This window comes from Cajanus cajan, chromosome 5 (genome assembly GCF_000230855.2).
Source record: "Cajanus cajan strain Asha chromosome 5, NIPB_CcT2T_4, whole genome shotgun sequence".
In the NCBI taxonomy this organism is placed as follows: Eukaryota; Viridiplantae; Streptophyta; class Magnoliopsida; order Fabales; family Fabaceae; genus Cajanus; species Cajanus cajan.
Window position 1 is genome coordinate 30,257,478 of NC_138521.1, and position 17,028 is coordinate 30,274,505.

Consider the following 17,028-nt stretch of genomic DNA (forward strand, 5'->3'; position numbering starts at 1 on the left):
TTATCTTGTGTATTATACTTTTATGAATTAAAATATTAGTTATTTTATTTATTATAATTTAGTTTTAATACATTGTCTATATAAATATTTATTTTTTTAATTAATAAAATAATATTTAAATATTTTAAAATAATTTTTATAAAATTAATAATTTCACCGTACATTCACATTATTTTGTGATTAATCCAAATTGATCACGATTAAATTTTTTTGAGAGGAATAAATTAGTCTTTTGTGAAAAATTTTCAAAATTGAGTCGGAAGGTATATAGATCATACAACTCCAATGTGTCACCACACATACTACAATAGAAACTCTTTAAATTAATACTCGGTAAGTTAATAAACTCTCTAAAATAATAAATTTGTCCGGTCCCGACTTAGGTCAATGTAAAAAATTGAAAAATTTGATAAAATAATAAGATAATAATTTTTCGAGAGATCCCTTTATAATTTTCAATCCCAAGAAAATCATAAATTAATAATTCATAAAAACTGAAAAAAAATATATTACACTCTATTGAAATATGATTCAATAGTTGTTTGTTTTCCTTTAAAGTTCAAGTCTATTTGGAGCTCATCTCTAACTTTTCTCATCATCCAATAGCTCAGGTGTTGTATTTTTGTATTGTATCATAAAGTTGTGAAGAGTGTTCGATGCCATAAGTGCTTCTTTTCGCATAACAGACTCCAAAGACATTGTATCATCTTCGCTGTCATCATCTGCATTGTTCTCAATGATAGTACCCACAATATCTTCTAAACTCTGAACCTCCGAACATGCTTCATTTTTGTCGCAACCCGAAAATTTTCGATCTTGCGACTAATGGTTTAAACATCCTTTTAAAGATCTCATCAATTAAGGAATGCCCGGACACCAGACTAATCCTTAATCAATGGTTTTGAAAATAGGTTATATGGAGTCGCCACCAATGTTTTACTCAAAAACATTGGAAAAAGAAAAGATTTTTTAAAAGATCCAATAATGGCCTTGATAACCAGAATTGGGTTCGGGGGTCGGTTACGTGTAAGGAAGGTATTAAGCACTCTTACAACGCCCTAAATCGGTACCCTATGATGAAGTTAATGCGATAAGAAATAATAAATTAAATATTATATCCCCTTTTATTGATGATTATTTACATGATTTAAAATTTAAATTAACAATTGACTCTAAAATATCTACATGATTGCTCTTATTATAAACAATATTTATCAAATGTAAGAAATAAAATAGAGAGAAGAAAATTGATTTGAATACCTCTTGAACGAGCTCTATTAATCTTCAAAGATGGAGATTTGGGTGCTTTTTGGCAACCCTCCACACTACAATGCCTCACAAAAATCTCAAGAAATACAAAAAGAGAGGGGAAGAGAGAAAAAGAGAGAAATTTCGAGCTATAGGAAGTCTGGACGAAATTTCAGAGTCCGGAGAAATGAGCCCCAGCTGTCTATTTATAGACTTCAGGAAGGGGGTCCAGAACGGCCCGTTCCAAAACTGGAACGGCCGTTCTGGATATGGCCGTTGTGCCTAAATTTTGTACCCCAGAACGGCCCGTTCTGAAATGGGAACGGCCTGTTCCGGGGGGGGACCAGAACGGCCCATTCTGGATTCAGAACGGCCCGTTCCGGGCCAGAACGTCCCGTTCCAAAATCGGAACGGCCTGTTCTGGGGGAACCAGAACAGCCCGTTCTGAATTCGGAACGGCCCGTTCCGGGCCCCTAAAAAATCCCTAATTTGTCTTTTGGGTCCCTGACGTCCTATATTGTTGTTTTGTACCTCCCGGACGAAATTGGGTGTCTACAGCTGCCCCTCTTTACTTGTTCTTTGGAATAATTGTGTTGCTTTTCCAAAGGCAAGTAAAGACGTAGACATTTCGTCCGGGTCTTCTCTTTGTCTCTTTGTGTGATGCTTCTACGTTGCTTCCCTTGGATAGATGTATTTGCTCTTATCATCACCCTTTAGAGCAGTTGCATACTCTTGGGTAACAAGGCTGACAAATTGTAAACCTGATCTTCAGTCTTCGAGTAGAAGCTCCATTATTTTTCTTGTGATAGTGAGGTGAAAATTCGGATCTTCACTCTTGCTTTGACAATGGATACCTTCACATTGTTTCCTTTGGGTAGACGGTGTTCCCTATATCCCTTCCCCTTGGAGCAACTAAGTGTTAGGTTGTATGCTCCGTTGGGTGTTAAGGATGGTAAACCGAAACATCCAGCCTTCAAGATCCATGTGAATGCCCCATGTCGCTTTCTGTGTCCGAATCCTCTCCTTTACTTCAGTAGTGTAGATGCCCCCACATCATTCCTTTCGGGTAGATGGTGTTTACATGTATCCTTGTCCCTAAGAGTAACTGAGTGTTGGTTTATGCTCTGTCGGGTGATAAGGATGGTAAACCAAAACATCTAGGCTTCTGGTCTTGATATAGACGCTTCCTACTGCTTCTGCTTGTCTCATGGTAGTGTGTCTCTTTATTTGTGGCTTGTTAACGAGGGAGTATATTCTGAGCTCAGCCTCTCCAAGCTGGACTGATATTTAGGGCTTCATCCGGCCCACTCTAAGGTCAGGTAACCCACTTTGTTGTTGAAGTAGTTTTGTAGCTCAGCCTCTCCAAGCTGGACTGATATTCTAAGGCTTCAGCCGGCCTCCTCTAAGGTCAGGTAACCCATTTTTTTTGTTGAAGTAGTTTTGTAGCTCAGCCTCTCCAAGCTGGACTGATATTTAAGGCTTCAGCCGGCCTCCTCTAAGGTCAGGTAACCCACTTTGTTGTTGAAGTAGTTTCGTAGCTCAGCCTCTCCAAGCTGGACTGATATTTAAGGCTTCATCCGGCCTCCTCTAAGGTCAGGTAACCCACTTTGTTGTTGAAGTAGTTTTGTAGCTCAGCCTCTCCAAGCTGGACTGATATTTTAAGGCTTCAGCCGGCCTCTTCTAAGGTTAGGTAACCCACTTTTTTTGTTGAAGTAGTTTTGTAGCTCAGCCTCTCCAAGCTGGACTGATATTTAATGCTTCAGCCAACCTCCTCTAAGGTCAGGTAACCCACTTTTTTTGTTGAAGTAGTTTCGTAGCTCAGCCTCTCCAAGCTGGACTGATATTTAAGGCTTCAGCCGGCCTCCTCTAAGGTCAGGTAACCCATTTTTTCTTGTACTAGTTTTGGGGATCTAGCAAGCCTTTCTGATCTTGTACTAGTTTTAGGGATCTAGCAACCCTTTTCTGATCTTGTACTTGATATCTTCTAATTGGTGTTGTAGGATGAAAGATTGCCCCCAGGTGGATAGGCAGGAGATGTTTAATGTGCCCCTGTGTTGGTGGGCAGAGAAGTGGATGATCGACAGGGTTTCCAATGTTGCCCCTGCCACTTGAGTATTGTTATGCCTCTCCAAGCGTCTTCATTGTGGGATGGTTGGTAGGAGTTTGTTTTGTTCTTGTCAAGGTGAGTATTGTAATGACTCTAAAATATCTACATGATTGCTCTTATTATAAACAATATTTATCAAATGTAAGAAATAAAATAGAGAGAAGAAAATTGATTTGAATACCTCTTGAACGAGCTCTATTAATCTTCAAAGATGGAGATTTGGGTGCTTTTTGGCAACCCTTCACACTACAATGCCTCACAAAAATCTCAAGAAATACAAAAAGAGAGGGGAAGAGAGAAAAAGAGAGAAATTTCGAGCTATAGGAAGTCTGGACGAAATTTCGGAGTCCGGAGAAATGAGCCCCAGCTGTCTATTTATAGACTTCAGGAAGGGGGTCCAGAACGGCCCGTTCCAAAACTGGAACGGCCGTTCTGGATATGGCCGTTGTGCCTAAATTTTGTACCCCAGAACGTCCCGTTCTGAAATCGGAACGGCCTGTTCTGGGGGGGACCAGAACGGCCCGTTCTGGATTCAGAACGGCCCGTTCCAGGCCAGAACGACCCGTTCCAAAATCGGAACGGCCCGTTCCCGGTTAACCAGAACGGCCCGTTCCGGGCCCCTAAAAAATCCCTAATTTGTCTTTTGGGTCCTTGACATCCTATATGTTGTTTTGTACCTCCTGGACGAAATTGGGTGTCTACAATTTTCACCTGGGTAGTCCATTAGATTGTCGATATCCATCTTGTTACAATAGCCACATCGATTGATCATAGTCTCGAGGTCTTGAGTTTCTTCATCAAAAGTGGATTCATCCAAATTTCTTGCAACGTCACTAGCTGAACGAATTTTATAGTGTCGGAAGCAATTCGCTATTATTTCTTTTCGAACATCTATTGTCCAAGCTGGGATTGCCAAATTGATAGCATCAAGGACATTTATCTTCCCTGGATCAGATTGTCCCACCTCATAACCTTCCAATATTTTGCGGTAAAACCTTCTACGGTAATGCATCTTGAAAGCTCTTATTATCCCAGCATCGCAAGGTTGAATCTTTGATGTCATGTTGGGTGGTAAGAAGAACAACTCAATGCTTCTTAGCCCTTCAATATTTCTTGGATGTGCTGGACAATTATCCACCACAAGTAGAACTCTTCTACCATGCATCATTTGGTCAAATGAATGAACATATTCATAAAAAAAACACACTAGTCATCCATGCTTTTTTGTTAGCTCGATACTGACAATTCCAGCTATTCATGTTGACATTCTTGAAGCAACGAGGCTTTGCATATTTCCCAATAATCCATAGAGGGATTTTTTCAGAGCCATCTTCATTACAACAAATAACTACCATCAGCCTTTCTTTATCTTGTTTTCTTCCTTCAAGTTGTTTTGTTGCTAGTGAATGGTCAACTTGTAGCCTATAAAACAACCCAGTTTCATCCATATTGAAAACATCTTTCATTGGGAACTGATCAACTTTCTCTCGAATCAATACCAATTTCTGCTCCATGTCTTGTACATCAACAGACCCACTCTTGCCAAAACGACGAAATGACTTTATGCCATGTCGGTGCTTGAATTTCCCAAGCCATCCTATAGAGAAGTTAAAATCTGAATCATCATGAGGGTACACGAGTTTCATTGTATCTCTTGCCTTCTGCAAAATTAATTCTCCTGTGATATTCACACGTTCTTGATGCTAGAGAAACCACTCATAAACAACCTTCTCCATGTCAGGATATTTTGCTGGTTTGTGTCTTTTGATCTCTGCTCTTCCCTTTTCTATTTCAGCAGAAAGATAGTCATCTGACCGCTTAAGTGTGTTTGATATTGTTCCTTGACTAACTTTCAAATGAAATTTTCCCTCAAGCCATCTCTGCAAGTCTTTTTGTGTGCTTGCAGGATTATCTCTCTTATACTCACACAACTCCTTACGTATTTGATCTGACATAATTGATTTTGCAATACCTTTTAGATGAGAAGCCATCTTGTGAGATATGGTTTGAATACTCTAACACATTCATGTAATTTATATATGCCAAACTTGCTTAAGAATACATTGAACACATTTGCTCCTCTTGTTTACATTTACTGTACTTCAAAAGTCATTATTGATTTCCAATGCATATGTACTTCAAAAGTCATTACGTATTAATTTTCAATGCATATGTACTTCAAAAGTTATTAATTTACGTTGAGTCTCAAGGTTTGCTGCAACGTAATTCTAAGAAGTATAGACTAATAATTTGCCTTTTTATTTGATATGTACAGTATAATTACTTAAAAATTCTTTAAATTAATAATTATTAATTTATCGATAAATTGATAACTCTTTAAATTAATAAATTTCTCTGATCCTGACATTATTAATTTAAAGAGTTTCTACTGTATCATGTTAATTCAAATTGTTAAATTTGAAACTAAGACTCACAAAAAGGTCTTTCAGAACAGGATACATGATCCACTCTCGCACACTAGAATCCATCGATAATCATATAATTATGTTTGAGCCAAGAGAATTCAAAGTTAATTTTGGGCTGCAATGGTTTGGTTAACTTGGTCTTCATTCTTCAAAGAATCAGAACATTGACGTGGGTTTTATTTGTCCGAGTGATAGCTATTCACCTTGAAATTTATCATAAATATTCTATTATAGTTATGATTAGAGATGATAATAAGTCACATCAGAACAAATTTTGAATTTATAAATTATTTTTTTTAAAATTAAATCTACGTCTAATTTATTATTTATTATAATTTTTTTATAATTATAAAATGATCTTTTTAAAATTTGATCTGGTCTATTAATCTATTTAAATTATTAATATTAATTAAATTAATAAATTTAATTTTTTAAAATTAATAAATTTATTTTTAAAATATAATTTATTTAATATTATTAAAATTAAAATTTTAAAAAAATATAAGATAAATTAAATCATGGAAAGACTTCCTGTGTAACCATGTATTTTTTGAAAAAAAAAATAGATATGTTAAAGCATCATTACGTGGAATTAAAATCCTAACCAGATTAACACCTCAATCTACATCAATCATCTACAATATATTAACATGGACTGAAAAATTAAAGTAAAAAGTACAGAGTGAGAGGACCAAACTAAAACTCACCTAAAAGATACAAAGAAAGGAAAACGAAATTTGGTTACCAATGCCAAACAATTGGCATAATCCAAACCATATCAATTACTACAATCAACATGATTCCCCAAAATTATAAAAAAATGCTTAAGAGTATTTGGCATATCTAGCAGATCTTGTTACAGCTCTCCGTTGGTGCTCCTCATAGGATATCCTGTGCAAAGGGGGAGAATCAATATCTGAATCTGACTCTACATCACTCCTTTTTCTTGATGCAGACACCTTATTCCTCCTTGGTGGATTGGCCACCATTGTTGCAATCCTTTTGGGGCCAGATTCAGCTGCACCTGCCGAATTGGATCCTATCTTATTAGAGCCTTTCTTGTATGCTGCAGCAGCTGCGCTTCTTGTTAGAATTTTGGAGCCGGGGCCTGCTACCCTTCCCACATCTAAGTCTGCTGCTGTTGTGTCCATTTCCTCAGGATCACTCTCATATTCTGAATCAGAATCAGAATCAGTTGCTGCACCATCCACGGCTTGTACAAACTGAACTGGCTTAGCTGTGACTGTAACAGCCTTGCTTCCCACAGCTGAACCTGCTTGTGAATCTACTAAACAATCAGCTGCATCAGTTTGTTGTACCTTGAATGCACCAACAGCAGCTTCATCCGTGGATATATCTTCTAGAGGTGGCATACCTTCAAGTGAGTTGTTATCACTGGCCTCACTTGCTGCCGAATGGACTGCCACAATTGGAGAATTGCCCCCCACTGCTGCAGCAGATTTTATTATGACAGCAGCTGATTTAGCGCCAGAAACTGCATGCGTTTGAGAGGCCTTTACATTGCTCTATTGCTGATCATTAGCCACAACCAAGGGAGTGCAAAGCGGTGCTGCAATAGCTGTCTTTTTGGCAGGAGCAGCTGCAACATGTTTCACAAAACCGGACTGCACCAAGCCAGCAGCTGAAGCAGGTGCAACCACCAAGCTACCAACCAGCTGTGCAGCAAGAGGTGTCCTTAGCCCAGCTGCGTGTGTGACAGCACCTGCTGCATATTGAACCAGATTACCAAGCTGGTTTGGCTGATTTATCTGCTGCATATTTTCAGTTGACGTGTGTGCTGGCTGGTCACCAAGCGGTGCTGGAGCAGCTGCAATTGTGACAGCTCCTGCTGCAGATGCAGCCTTGTGTTGATCATCAGCGCAATGAGTCACTACTGGTCCCGAGACTGCATCATCCTTTAGCTTAGCCACGCCATCAACCTGAACATTTGGTGCTAGTTGAGTAGCTGAGTCACCTACGTGCTGATCAGCCTTGGCGTGATCAACCACCTTAGTGGTGATCAATTCTAAAAAGTCCATATTTTTAGCTCCTGCTGCAGATTTTTTGCTTGACTCTCCATTATCCGAATTTGCATTCCTCCATGCTTCATCTGCAGGTTTTTGAATGTTACAAGAGAGATTATCATGTCCAATGCATTAGCATAAAGAACAATATGCAGGGATGCTGTCAAAATCTAAAGTCACATAAAAAGCAAATCCTTCCTTCTCAACCAGCAAATGATCCGGAATGGCTTCAGCAAGATTGACTTCCACTAAAAGTGTTCATAAATCTTTCTACCGCGGCTTGGTCTATGTAATCATCATGTATGTTGATGTACATTTATGTACAAGTCATAAATTTATAAACCTATAATAAAAAAAATAATTATATAAAAAAATATTTTGAATATTTATCATTAATATTTTTTTTATAAATGTATTTATTTATTTATATTTTTAATAATATATATATACATATTAATTTTTTATTATATTATATAAATAAATAGACTAACTTATCAAACTTAACAAGTTTTTTCTATAAGTCTATGTCAGACCATTTTATATAAATAAGTTTTTTGAAAGTTTAAACTTAACCTTTTTACTAACTAGGTCAGGTCAGGCCAAACTTTAAAGAAATCAGGATATAGACTCTGTTTAAGGCTTAACCTATTTTCATCCTATTTATAATACATTTAATTAGCATTAGAGATGTAGAATACAATTTATATTTGATTAGGTGAATATACTAGATTTTCTAGAATACTCTTTAACTTAAAAAAAATTTTAGTCCTAATTTTTACTTATTTTACTTTTTAGCTTATATAATTTAAAAATATTTTTTATTTTATTTTTATATTTCTATTTTTCAATTATTTTTATTCTCTATAATTTTTAGGATAGGTCTTTTTAATCTCTGTACTTGTAGTTTTTAATTTTTTTAGTTATTGTTAATTTTTATTATAGCTGTTGTTTCTTTTATATTGATGTGACATAGGTATTAATTCAACTTTATATATATGATGTTGAATTTATTTTGTTGAAATTATTCTAAATTATATTTTGTGTCTCTTTTGTATTCTTATATGTAACGTCCATTGTTAAGAAATCATTTTTTTACTTCACAAAATTGAAGATTTCTACTACATTAACATAAACCAAACATCCTTACAAAAAAATTAACGATAAAAACTAAAATAATTACAAAATTACAAGTATAGAAATTAAAAAGATTTATCTTAAATTAAAAAAACTAAAAAAAGATAAAATATAATTAAGAATTAAAAGAATTTAGTTTAAATTATAAAAATTAAAAAATAAAATAATTAAATTCAAAATAAATTAAATTCAAAATTTAATTCAAAATCATTATAGTATAATTAAATCCAATAATTAAAGAGGTGCTATATGCACCAACAAGATATATGTTTTGAATCAACGCGATTCGAATATCTTATAGTATGTTAATAAAAAAATTTAAAAGGAGTAATTTTTTTTAATAATTTTAAATATTTTAGAGTAAAATATTTTATTTTGAAAATTTTTTAGAAAGAATTTAAAATCTAGATATTTGTGAAATTCTTTGAAATAATAGAATTTCAAAATTTTAAAAAAAAAATAAGAATTTAAATTTTTTTATATTTTTCTTTCTTATCTCACCTATTAAAAAAATGTCAATAATTTTTCTTATCATTGAATATTAAAAACATTATTTAAATTATTAAATATAATATAAATTTTTAAAAGTATTAAATATTTAAAAAATTATCTAATATTTATTTTTATAAAATTTAATTTTAAAATCTCTTTTTATATATATGATTAACTAATTTTATCACCATAGAAAGAAAATCATTTAAAAAAATTTAATTAACTTATCCAAACAAAACATTTAAAGAATGATGAAAGTTAAAGTTAAAATAATTTAATCTTTTTTTAATTTTTCAATCAAACATGCTATGAACTTTTTAATGAAAAAAATATAGTTAAATTAGGAAGCCTCTACTATATGCAGGTTATTTTAAGTTATATGCAGGTTATTTTAAGTTAAAATAAAAATTGATGATAAGAATTAAAAAGATAATAGTTTGTGCAAGACTTATTTAATATGCACTTATAAAAAAGAAAGTTATGTAACTCATATAAAGTAAAAATAAATTATCATAATGAGACCGAACAAAGTATAAATAATAAAGTTGTTTATGCTATAAAAGTTTTTTTCACAAATTATAAAAAAATGTCATATTTAATGACATATAAAAAGTGTTACTATAAATACAATATATATATTGGTATAAATAGGGATGGTAATGGGGTACTGTGGGGGCGAGTAATAATAAACTCGTCCCCACCTTGCTGGATGAAAATTGATTCCATATTCACCTTATATCCATACGGGTATCCGTTAAGCGGGTATCCATGAATTTCTTGAATACCTAGGGGTATCCATGGATATTTATAATTTTTTTAAGAAATTAAAAAAATTATATTATAAATAATTTTAAGTTTATATTTAATGTCATTGAAATATTAAAAATAAAAATTTAATGTTAATTTTGAACTTGTAATTAACGTTAATTTTATTGAAATAACAACAAAAAAGTTAGATAATCAATAACTTAAAATACATAAATCTCACAAGTAAGTGAAAATCTCATATCACAAAACTACAATAATTCAATCTCATAATTTCAAACGAAAGTAAATAACTTAAAATACATAAATCTTATTGGTCCAATCAAAGCTAGAAAATTAATCAAATTATCCATCTTTTTGGTACAAGAATAATTAAGATATTTAAGAAATATTATTAAACGGGTACCCGCGGGTATGGATACCATCATACCCGCCCCCGCCCCATTTATAAAAAGGTAAAAAATTATTCATCTCCATTATCCGCGAGTACCCAATTAACCTACACATTTATTATCCGTAGTGAATTTTACTCACAAATACCCGTGGGTGCGGGTATTTTTGTCATCTCTAGGTATAATTTTATTTGACACATAGTTATATATAATTCTATTGATAATTTTAAAAGATATTTAATAACATATACTACATATCATTATTATCAATTTAGTAATATATCAACATAAATTAGATTTATAATGTAAGTAAAAATAAAATTTAATAACAAATATTATATCAATTATCACTACTAGAAAAGTGTCATTTTTTTGCAAATTTTCCTGCAAAAGAATATTTGCAGAAATTTTTTGCGAATTTTCTTGCAAAAAATTATTTTCAAAATTTTTTTGCGAATTTTCCTGCAAAAAAATATTCGCAGAAATTTTTTGCGAATTTATTTGCAAAAAATAATTTACAGATATCTTTTACAAATTTTGTTACAATTTTAATAATCATAGAAATTTTTTTCCATGGTAAAAATTTGCAGAAAATATTGTAAGAATTTTATTTTGTTTCTTGTAGATTTTCTTGCAAAAATAAATTCGCAAGTAATGTTTACTAAATGATAGAAAAATTTTGCAGGTAACTTTTCCTGCGGATTTTTCTACAAATTTTAATCCGCAAGAAAAATAAAAAAAATATATTTAAATTTATAAGTTTAATATTTTAAAAAAAACTTCAAGTCCCACATCGATTGAAAATAAAAATATTAAAGAATATATAAGTTAGGGCAACACTTACCTTACAAGTTGATTTATATGGTTGAATGTTAGGCTTATAATCTACAATCTTAGAATTTAAAAGATTATGCATCACATGTTGGAGACATGGAAACAAATGTTTCGGAAGAATTTATTGTGAGCATTTGAAAGTTAATTTCTTTAATTTTTTTCGTAAAAAATATTCTTGCAAAATTTCTTGTGAAAAAATTCGCAAGAAACTTTCCTTCGAATTTTCCTGCCAATTTTTTTTTTGCAGAAAACTTTAAATTTTTTTTTGTAGGAAACTTTCCTGCGAATTTTTTTCGCAAGAAAATTTCCTGTGAATTTTAAAATTCGCAAAAAAATATTATCCACGAAGGTATAACCTGCAGATAAAATTTCGCAGGAAAATTTGCAGGAACAACGTTTCCTGCGAATTTTTATGAAAAATTCGCAAGAAAAGTCGCATGTAATAAGAGAAATTCTAGTAGTGTATTACATATTAACTTTTTAATTTTTTAGTCATCGAAATTGCTCAAACGATGGCTTAATTATATTAAGATGATCTCTAATGGTGTCCTCTTAAGCTGGTGTTGACATTAAGTAGTTGCTGCAACATGAGTTCCAACTTCCAAGTTGAAGTGAGTGAAGTGTGGACTAACTGTATGTATGAACAACGGTTGCTATTGGGAAAATTAGACCTTGCATGTAGTAAACATTAGCATACTTTAAGTAGTCTTCAAGTGGTTCACTACTATATTTTGCTTGGTTTACTTGACCTGAAAAATTAGGAATCTTTGGTAGTTGGGTTTGGTTTGAAAATCAGTAGAGAGTCAGATGTTGACTGTTGAGTAACAATGGAAGGCTGTGGGTGGGTGGAAGAGAAGGCTTGTATTAGGGATGATAATGGGTCCTCTAGCAATGTAGTATTAGACTTATCATTCCTATTCCATTCATTGGATAATCATTTGGTTTGTAATTGTTTTTATCACCAAATGAAATGTAAATTCACTTAAGGAAAATTTAGTGGCTGCACCAAGAATTTTAGAAACAAAAATCAGCCACTAACTTAGTGACAACTTTAGTGACGGATTTGGTATTGAAATTTTTGAAGAAAAATTTCCGTCACTAAATTTGTTACTAAATTCTTCACAAAAATTTTGCTCCTTCTTTCTCCAATTCAGCCACCTAGCTTGCAGCCTCTCAATGTGTTTCACTCCTCTTTAGAAGCAACCTTGATGATGGTTACTCCTAGGTGTTTGAATTTCCAAGAATCTAATCCAATGAGAAACAAGCTCCTAGGTCACCACCAAAGTCCTTCAATATTGGCTAACCTTGAGCTTGGCCTTCAACACCTTCCAAGAGGCACTCAACACACCTTAAGATGCTGGAATATTAGTTCAAAAACTGAAAAGAAACAATTAGGAACAGCTACACCAATTGGTGGAAGAAAATGAGATAAGACTAGAAAGAATTCCACAAAAATGACAAGCAACAATTAAGGCAATTTTAGAAAGCTAGCACACAAAAGATATCCTATCAAAAGCACTAGAATGGATTACAAAATAAAAGCTAAGATTAGAAACAAAAATAAGACTCAAAAGATTGTATATGTGGCTGGACAGAAAATTGAAGATAAGGCACACAAAATGTTACCAAACCGAGAGCACTATTTTGCTAAAATTTTCACTCCTTGGCTTTTTCTTGTGTTCTTTTCTTTTGTTTTCTTTTGTGATTTCTTTTGTTTTTTTTTTCTTTGTTAACACAGGAGTTTAATGCCTTTTAATAAAGTATTAATCTCGGATTTAAGCATAAAAATCTGCTGCAGAAATTTTAACACAAAACAAGAGGTGTTCACATGCAATGTTCAACTAGTGCTTCACAATTTTGTACTATTTTTTTGTCAAATTTTTAAGCCCTCTTTCTCTTGTTTTTCTAATGTTTTTAGAACAAAAATACCTCTGTTTTGTTTCTGTTTTAAGTGCCTAAAAAGTGTTAAAAGTTTCAGCCACAACACAAGACTCAAAGAAACCTAATAGGAATTAGTGTTTAACAATTTTTCTTGACAAACTTTTAACAAGACATAAAGGAAACCTAGCTCTAAGAAATTTGCTAGAAATAATAGCAAATCATGAACTCAAATATGTAAATCAAAAGCACATATAGGTAAGGTTCAGATTTAATAAGAAAATACACAAAAAATTTCGGACACAAACAACACACAAAAAATTAGGTTAACAAGCTAGTCTAGGAATTTTCAACATGAAAAGGACTACACATGACTTCTATGACAAAACAAGTGATTCAAAAATAAAACTAATGCAATATGAATGTTGTCCAATCACGGACACATGTTAAGGAATGGAGAGACTCAAACAAAAGCAAAATGCACAAGTATAGAAACCTAAAGCACAAAACAATTGATTCACGGATTAATAGGAACAAGCAAAAACATGAATCAATTTCTTCTTATGTGACATATAGGATCTATCAAAAAAATTTAGAAAATTTAGATCCATGCATAAAACACATATTTAGACATAGGAGAAGGAAGAAACAACACGGATTCAACAAAAAAAAAATTAGAACACCAAACCTCAAGAGCACTAAGCTCTAGATACCAAAACTGATGGAAGCACTTGGAGAGGATTGATATTCTTCCAAGCTTTCCATGCAAGGACCGAAATGCTCCATGAGGTTGAACTCCTTGAAGGTGGCGGAATCACCTTGGAGGATTCTCCAATGGTGGAGAAGTACCTAAGAGAGGAGGTTCGGTTACCTCTTAGAGAGGTGAAGAAGCTTGAGGAACCAAGCTTCTAGGAGAAGGAACTTTGAGAGAGAACCTAGGAGGAGGTTTCTCACGAAATTGACTCTTGAAAATGAGAGAGAAATTTGATTTCTAATTCTCATAAATGTCCAACAGTGATTACAAGAGAGGGTTTTACAAATATATAAGAGAGGTAGCTTCTAGGAGAAGCTAACCTTAACCATGGTTCACTAGGAACCATGGTAAGGTGTAGCTAACCATCCATGGTTTCTAAAACTTGTAGGAGAAGCTATCCTTGACCATGGTTCACTTAAGAACCATGGTAAGGTCAGCCTAACTTACAATGGTTTAGAAACTTGGAGGAGAAGCTTCAAAAACTAGAAGGAAAACTAGTAATTTTCGGCCATGAACAAGAGAGAATGCTAGGCGGCCTTGGCTCCAAATTGCTCCAAGATTTATTTCAAAAATATTTGATTTGGTTTAGTTAGATTCATCATATGATGATGAGACCTATCTAAATCAAATCTATGAAAAATTAGGAGCAAAATGAGTCCAATATGCAAAATTTTGCCTAGGCCCAGTTCTGGCCCAATTACTAGTCACACCCTCAAGTATTGCTAAATGTCACCCCCTTTTCTCTACTGAAAAAATACAAAATGAATGTATCAACTAGGGAGGTTAAATGGAGTTAAACTCTCCAAGTAGCCTACCTTGAAATAAATATACAAACACTAGAAAAAGCAAGTAAAGTGCCTCACAAATACAAAAGCAAAAATAACCTATACAAAAGAGCTACTATATGTACAAACATAAGAAAAAGGTCTTTAAGATCATCCCATTCCTCTTGGTTCTTTTAGTATATCACCTATTGGATTCCTTGGCCTTGCCCCTCGAGATGCTGAGGAGGTGACCTCAAAGGCTGTCGATGCCGACGCGGTTGACCTCACTAGGAGTTCTCCACCCGAGGGAGCTCCCCAAGTGGCCGCCGAGGTGGATGCCCAGGCCGCCGAACAGGTTGGTGCCTTTCTTTGCGATTTTCTTTCTATACTGCCTTTTTCTTGACTTCTGATTTAGGAGAAATTTTTTGTCTTTTGTAGGTGAGGAATGTTACTGAGTAGGAGGCGCCTGCTTCTGCTTCTACTGAGGCCCGCGGAAAGGTACCGAGTTTCGAGGTTCCAACGCTACTCCTGTGGCCTCGGCGGAGCCTTCTGGCACGTTAAAGGGGGCCCCTAGAAGCCAATACCTCTCCCACCACTATAGGAAGGATCGCTCTCTGGTGCGGTTGGACCACGTGAGTGCTTTAGAGGATATAGACTCGCTGTGGAGCGCGGGGGTGACTTCAGAGAAATTCTTCCCCAAGGGTTCCCTGAGCTCGGCTGATCAGGCTATGATAGAGACGGCCAGGCCAGTGGAAGGTCTTGATTCTACTGAGGTCTTTCTGCAGAGGAAAATGGTCATCGTGGACCACTGGAACCATAAGTGGTCCAAGCAGCAAGAGGACCTGGCGAAGCTGAAGGGCCGAGTCTAGCCTTTGAAGGAAGAGAACAAGGCTTTGGCGGCTGCTCTTGGTGATGCCAAGCTGCAGAATGAGGCCGAGCTTCAGGCCACCAGGAGGGAGCTAGAGAGAGTTCAGAAGTCCTTAGAGATTTTTTTGAGGTCGAATGAGACTCACGCTGCCCAATTGAGTGAGCTGCAAGAACTCGCCAATTCTTCCCGGGGTCAGGTGCGTTCCTTGGAAGACGAGGTGACCTCGCTGAAAGCTGATTTGGTGGGAAAGAAGAGGAGGTTGCCGCGCTGAGGGTAGACCTAGCGAAGATGGCTGAGGCGAAGGTAGAGCTGGAGAAGAAGCTCATCGACACTGAGCGAGCTGTCTTGTTCGAGCACAAGAGGGGATTCCTCAAGACAGCTCGCCAGGCGAGGTTGCTCGCGCCCGGGGTCGACCTCTCGGCAATGCATGTAGAGAAAGAGGTGCGTTTTAGGAAGCTGGTGAAGGAAGACGACCTTCACAACAGCTCGAGCGAGAATGCCTCTACCTAGGCCATCTTTTGTAATAGCTTAGTTCGTTTAGTTTTGCTCATTTCTTTTCCTCTTTGGATTCGTGTTGTGAACTCATAATTGTTGTGTATATATTGTTTCACTGTGTTTTTGTCTCTGCGCTTTTGATGGTTGTCTTTTGACCTTTTATTTTTGCGTGCGAAATGGAATTCGGTTTTAGGCTTAGTTTTAGCCTGTTTTAGCCTGTTTCTGCGATTTGAAAACATGTTTAAACTTTGGCTTAGTTTGAAGTGAGTTGCACCAATGTTCGAATTCGACCTCGGCATAATATGTGATAATTCGCGCTAAGGTTCAAATTTGACCTCGGCTTAATGTGAGATAAATTGTGCCAAGGTTCGTATTCGACATCGGGTTGATGTAAGATGAATCGTACCAAGGTTCGTATTCGACCTCAGGTTATTGTGAGATAAATCATGATGGCAACCCTCCTTGCATGGATTGAGTTAAGAGCGTGAAAGAGGGATGACCGAACTCCTTGGATCATGGAACTCAAGGTTTCTAGCCTTGGAGATGGAGATGGGCGAATGGTGTTTATGGAGGCTAGGTGTTTGATGAAATACTAAGGTGGTACTCTAGGGTTTTGGCTCACTTCATTGATGGATGAAGGCCACTCCTAAAGGTGAGAACACTCACGGTGAAGATGAGAAGGATAGGTGGCCGAAATGACCAAGGGGACTGAGGAAGAATATTAAGGCACAAAGGCTCTCTTAATATCATAAATTCCAAAGTATTTACAAGGTGTGGGGTGTTGGGTATTTATAGGAGGGGAGGCATCTAGGGTTGCATTTGGAGTAGGCAAATGCATTCCAAATGA

At 35.0% G+C, this 17,028-nt stretch overlaps 1 pseudogene; it reads right to left on the reverse strand.

The window, feature by feature from the left end:
* Window positions 1-212: 212 nt before the first annotated feature.
* LOC145958294 (CENP-B homolog protein 2-like) lies at window positions 213-6,158 on the reverse strand (annotated as a pseudogene).
* Between the last annotated feature and the right edge of the window lie 10,870 nt (window positions 6,159-17,028).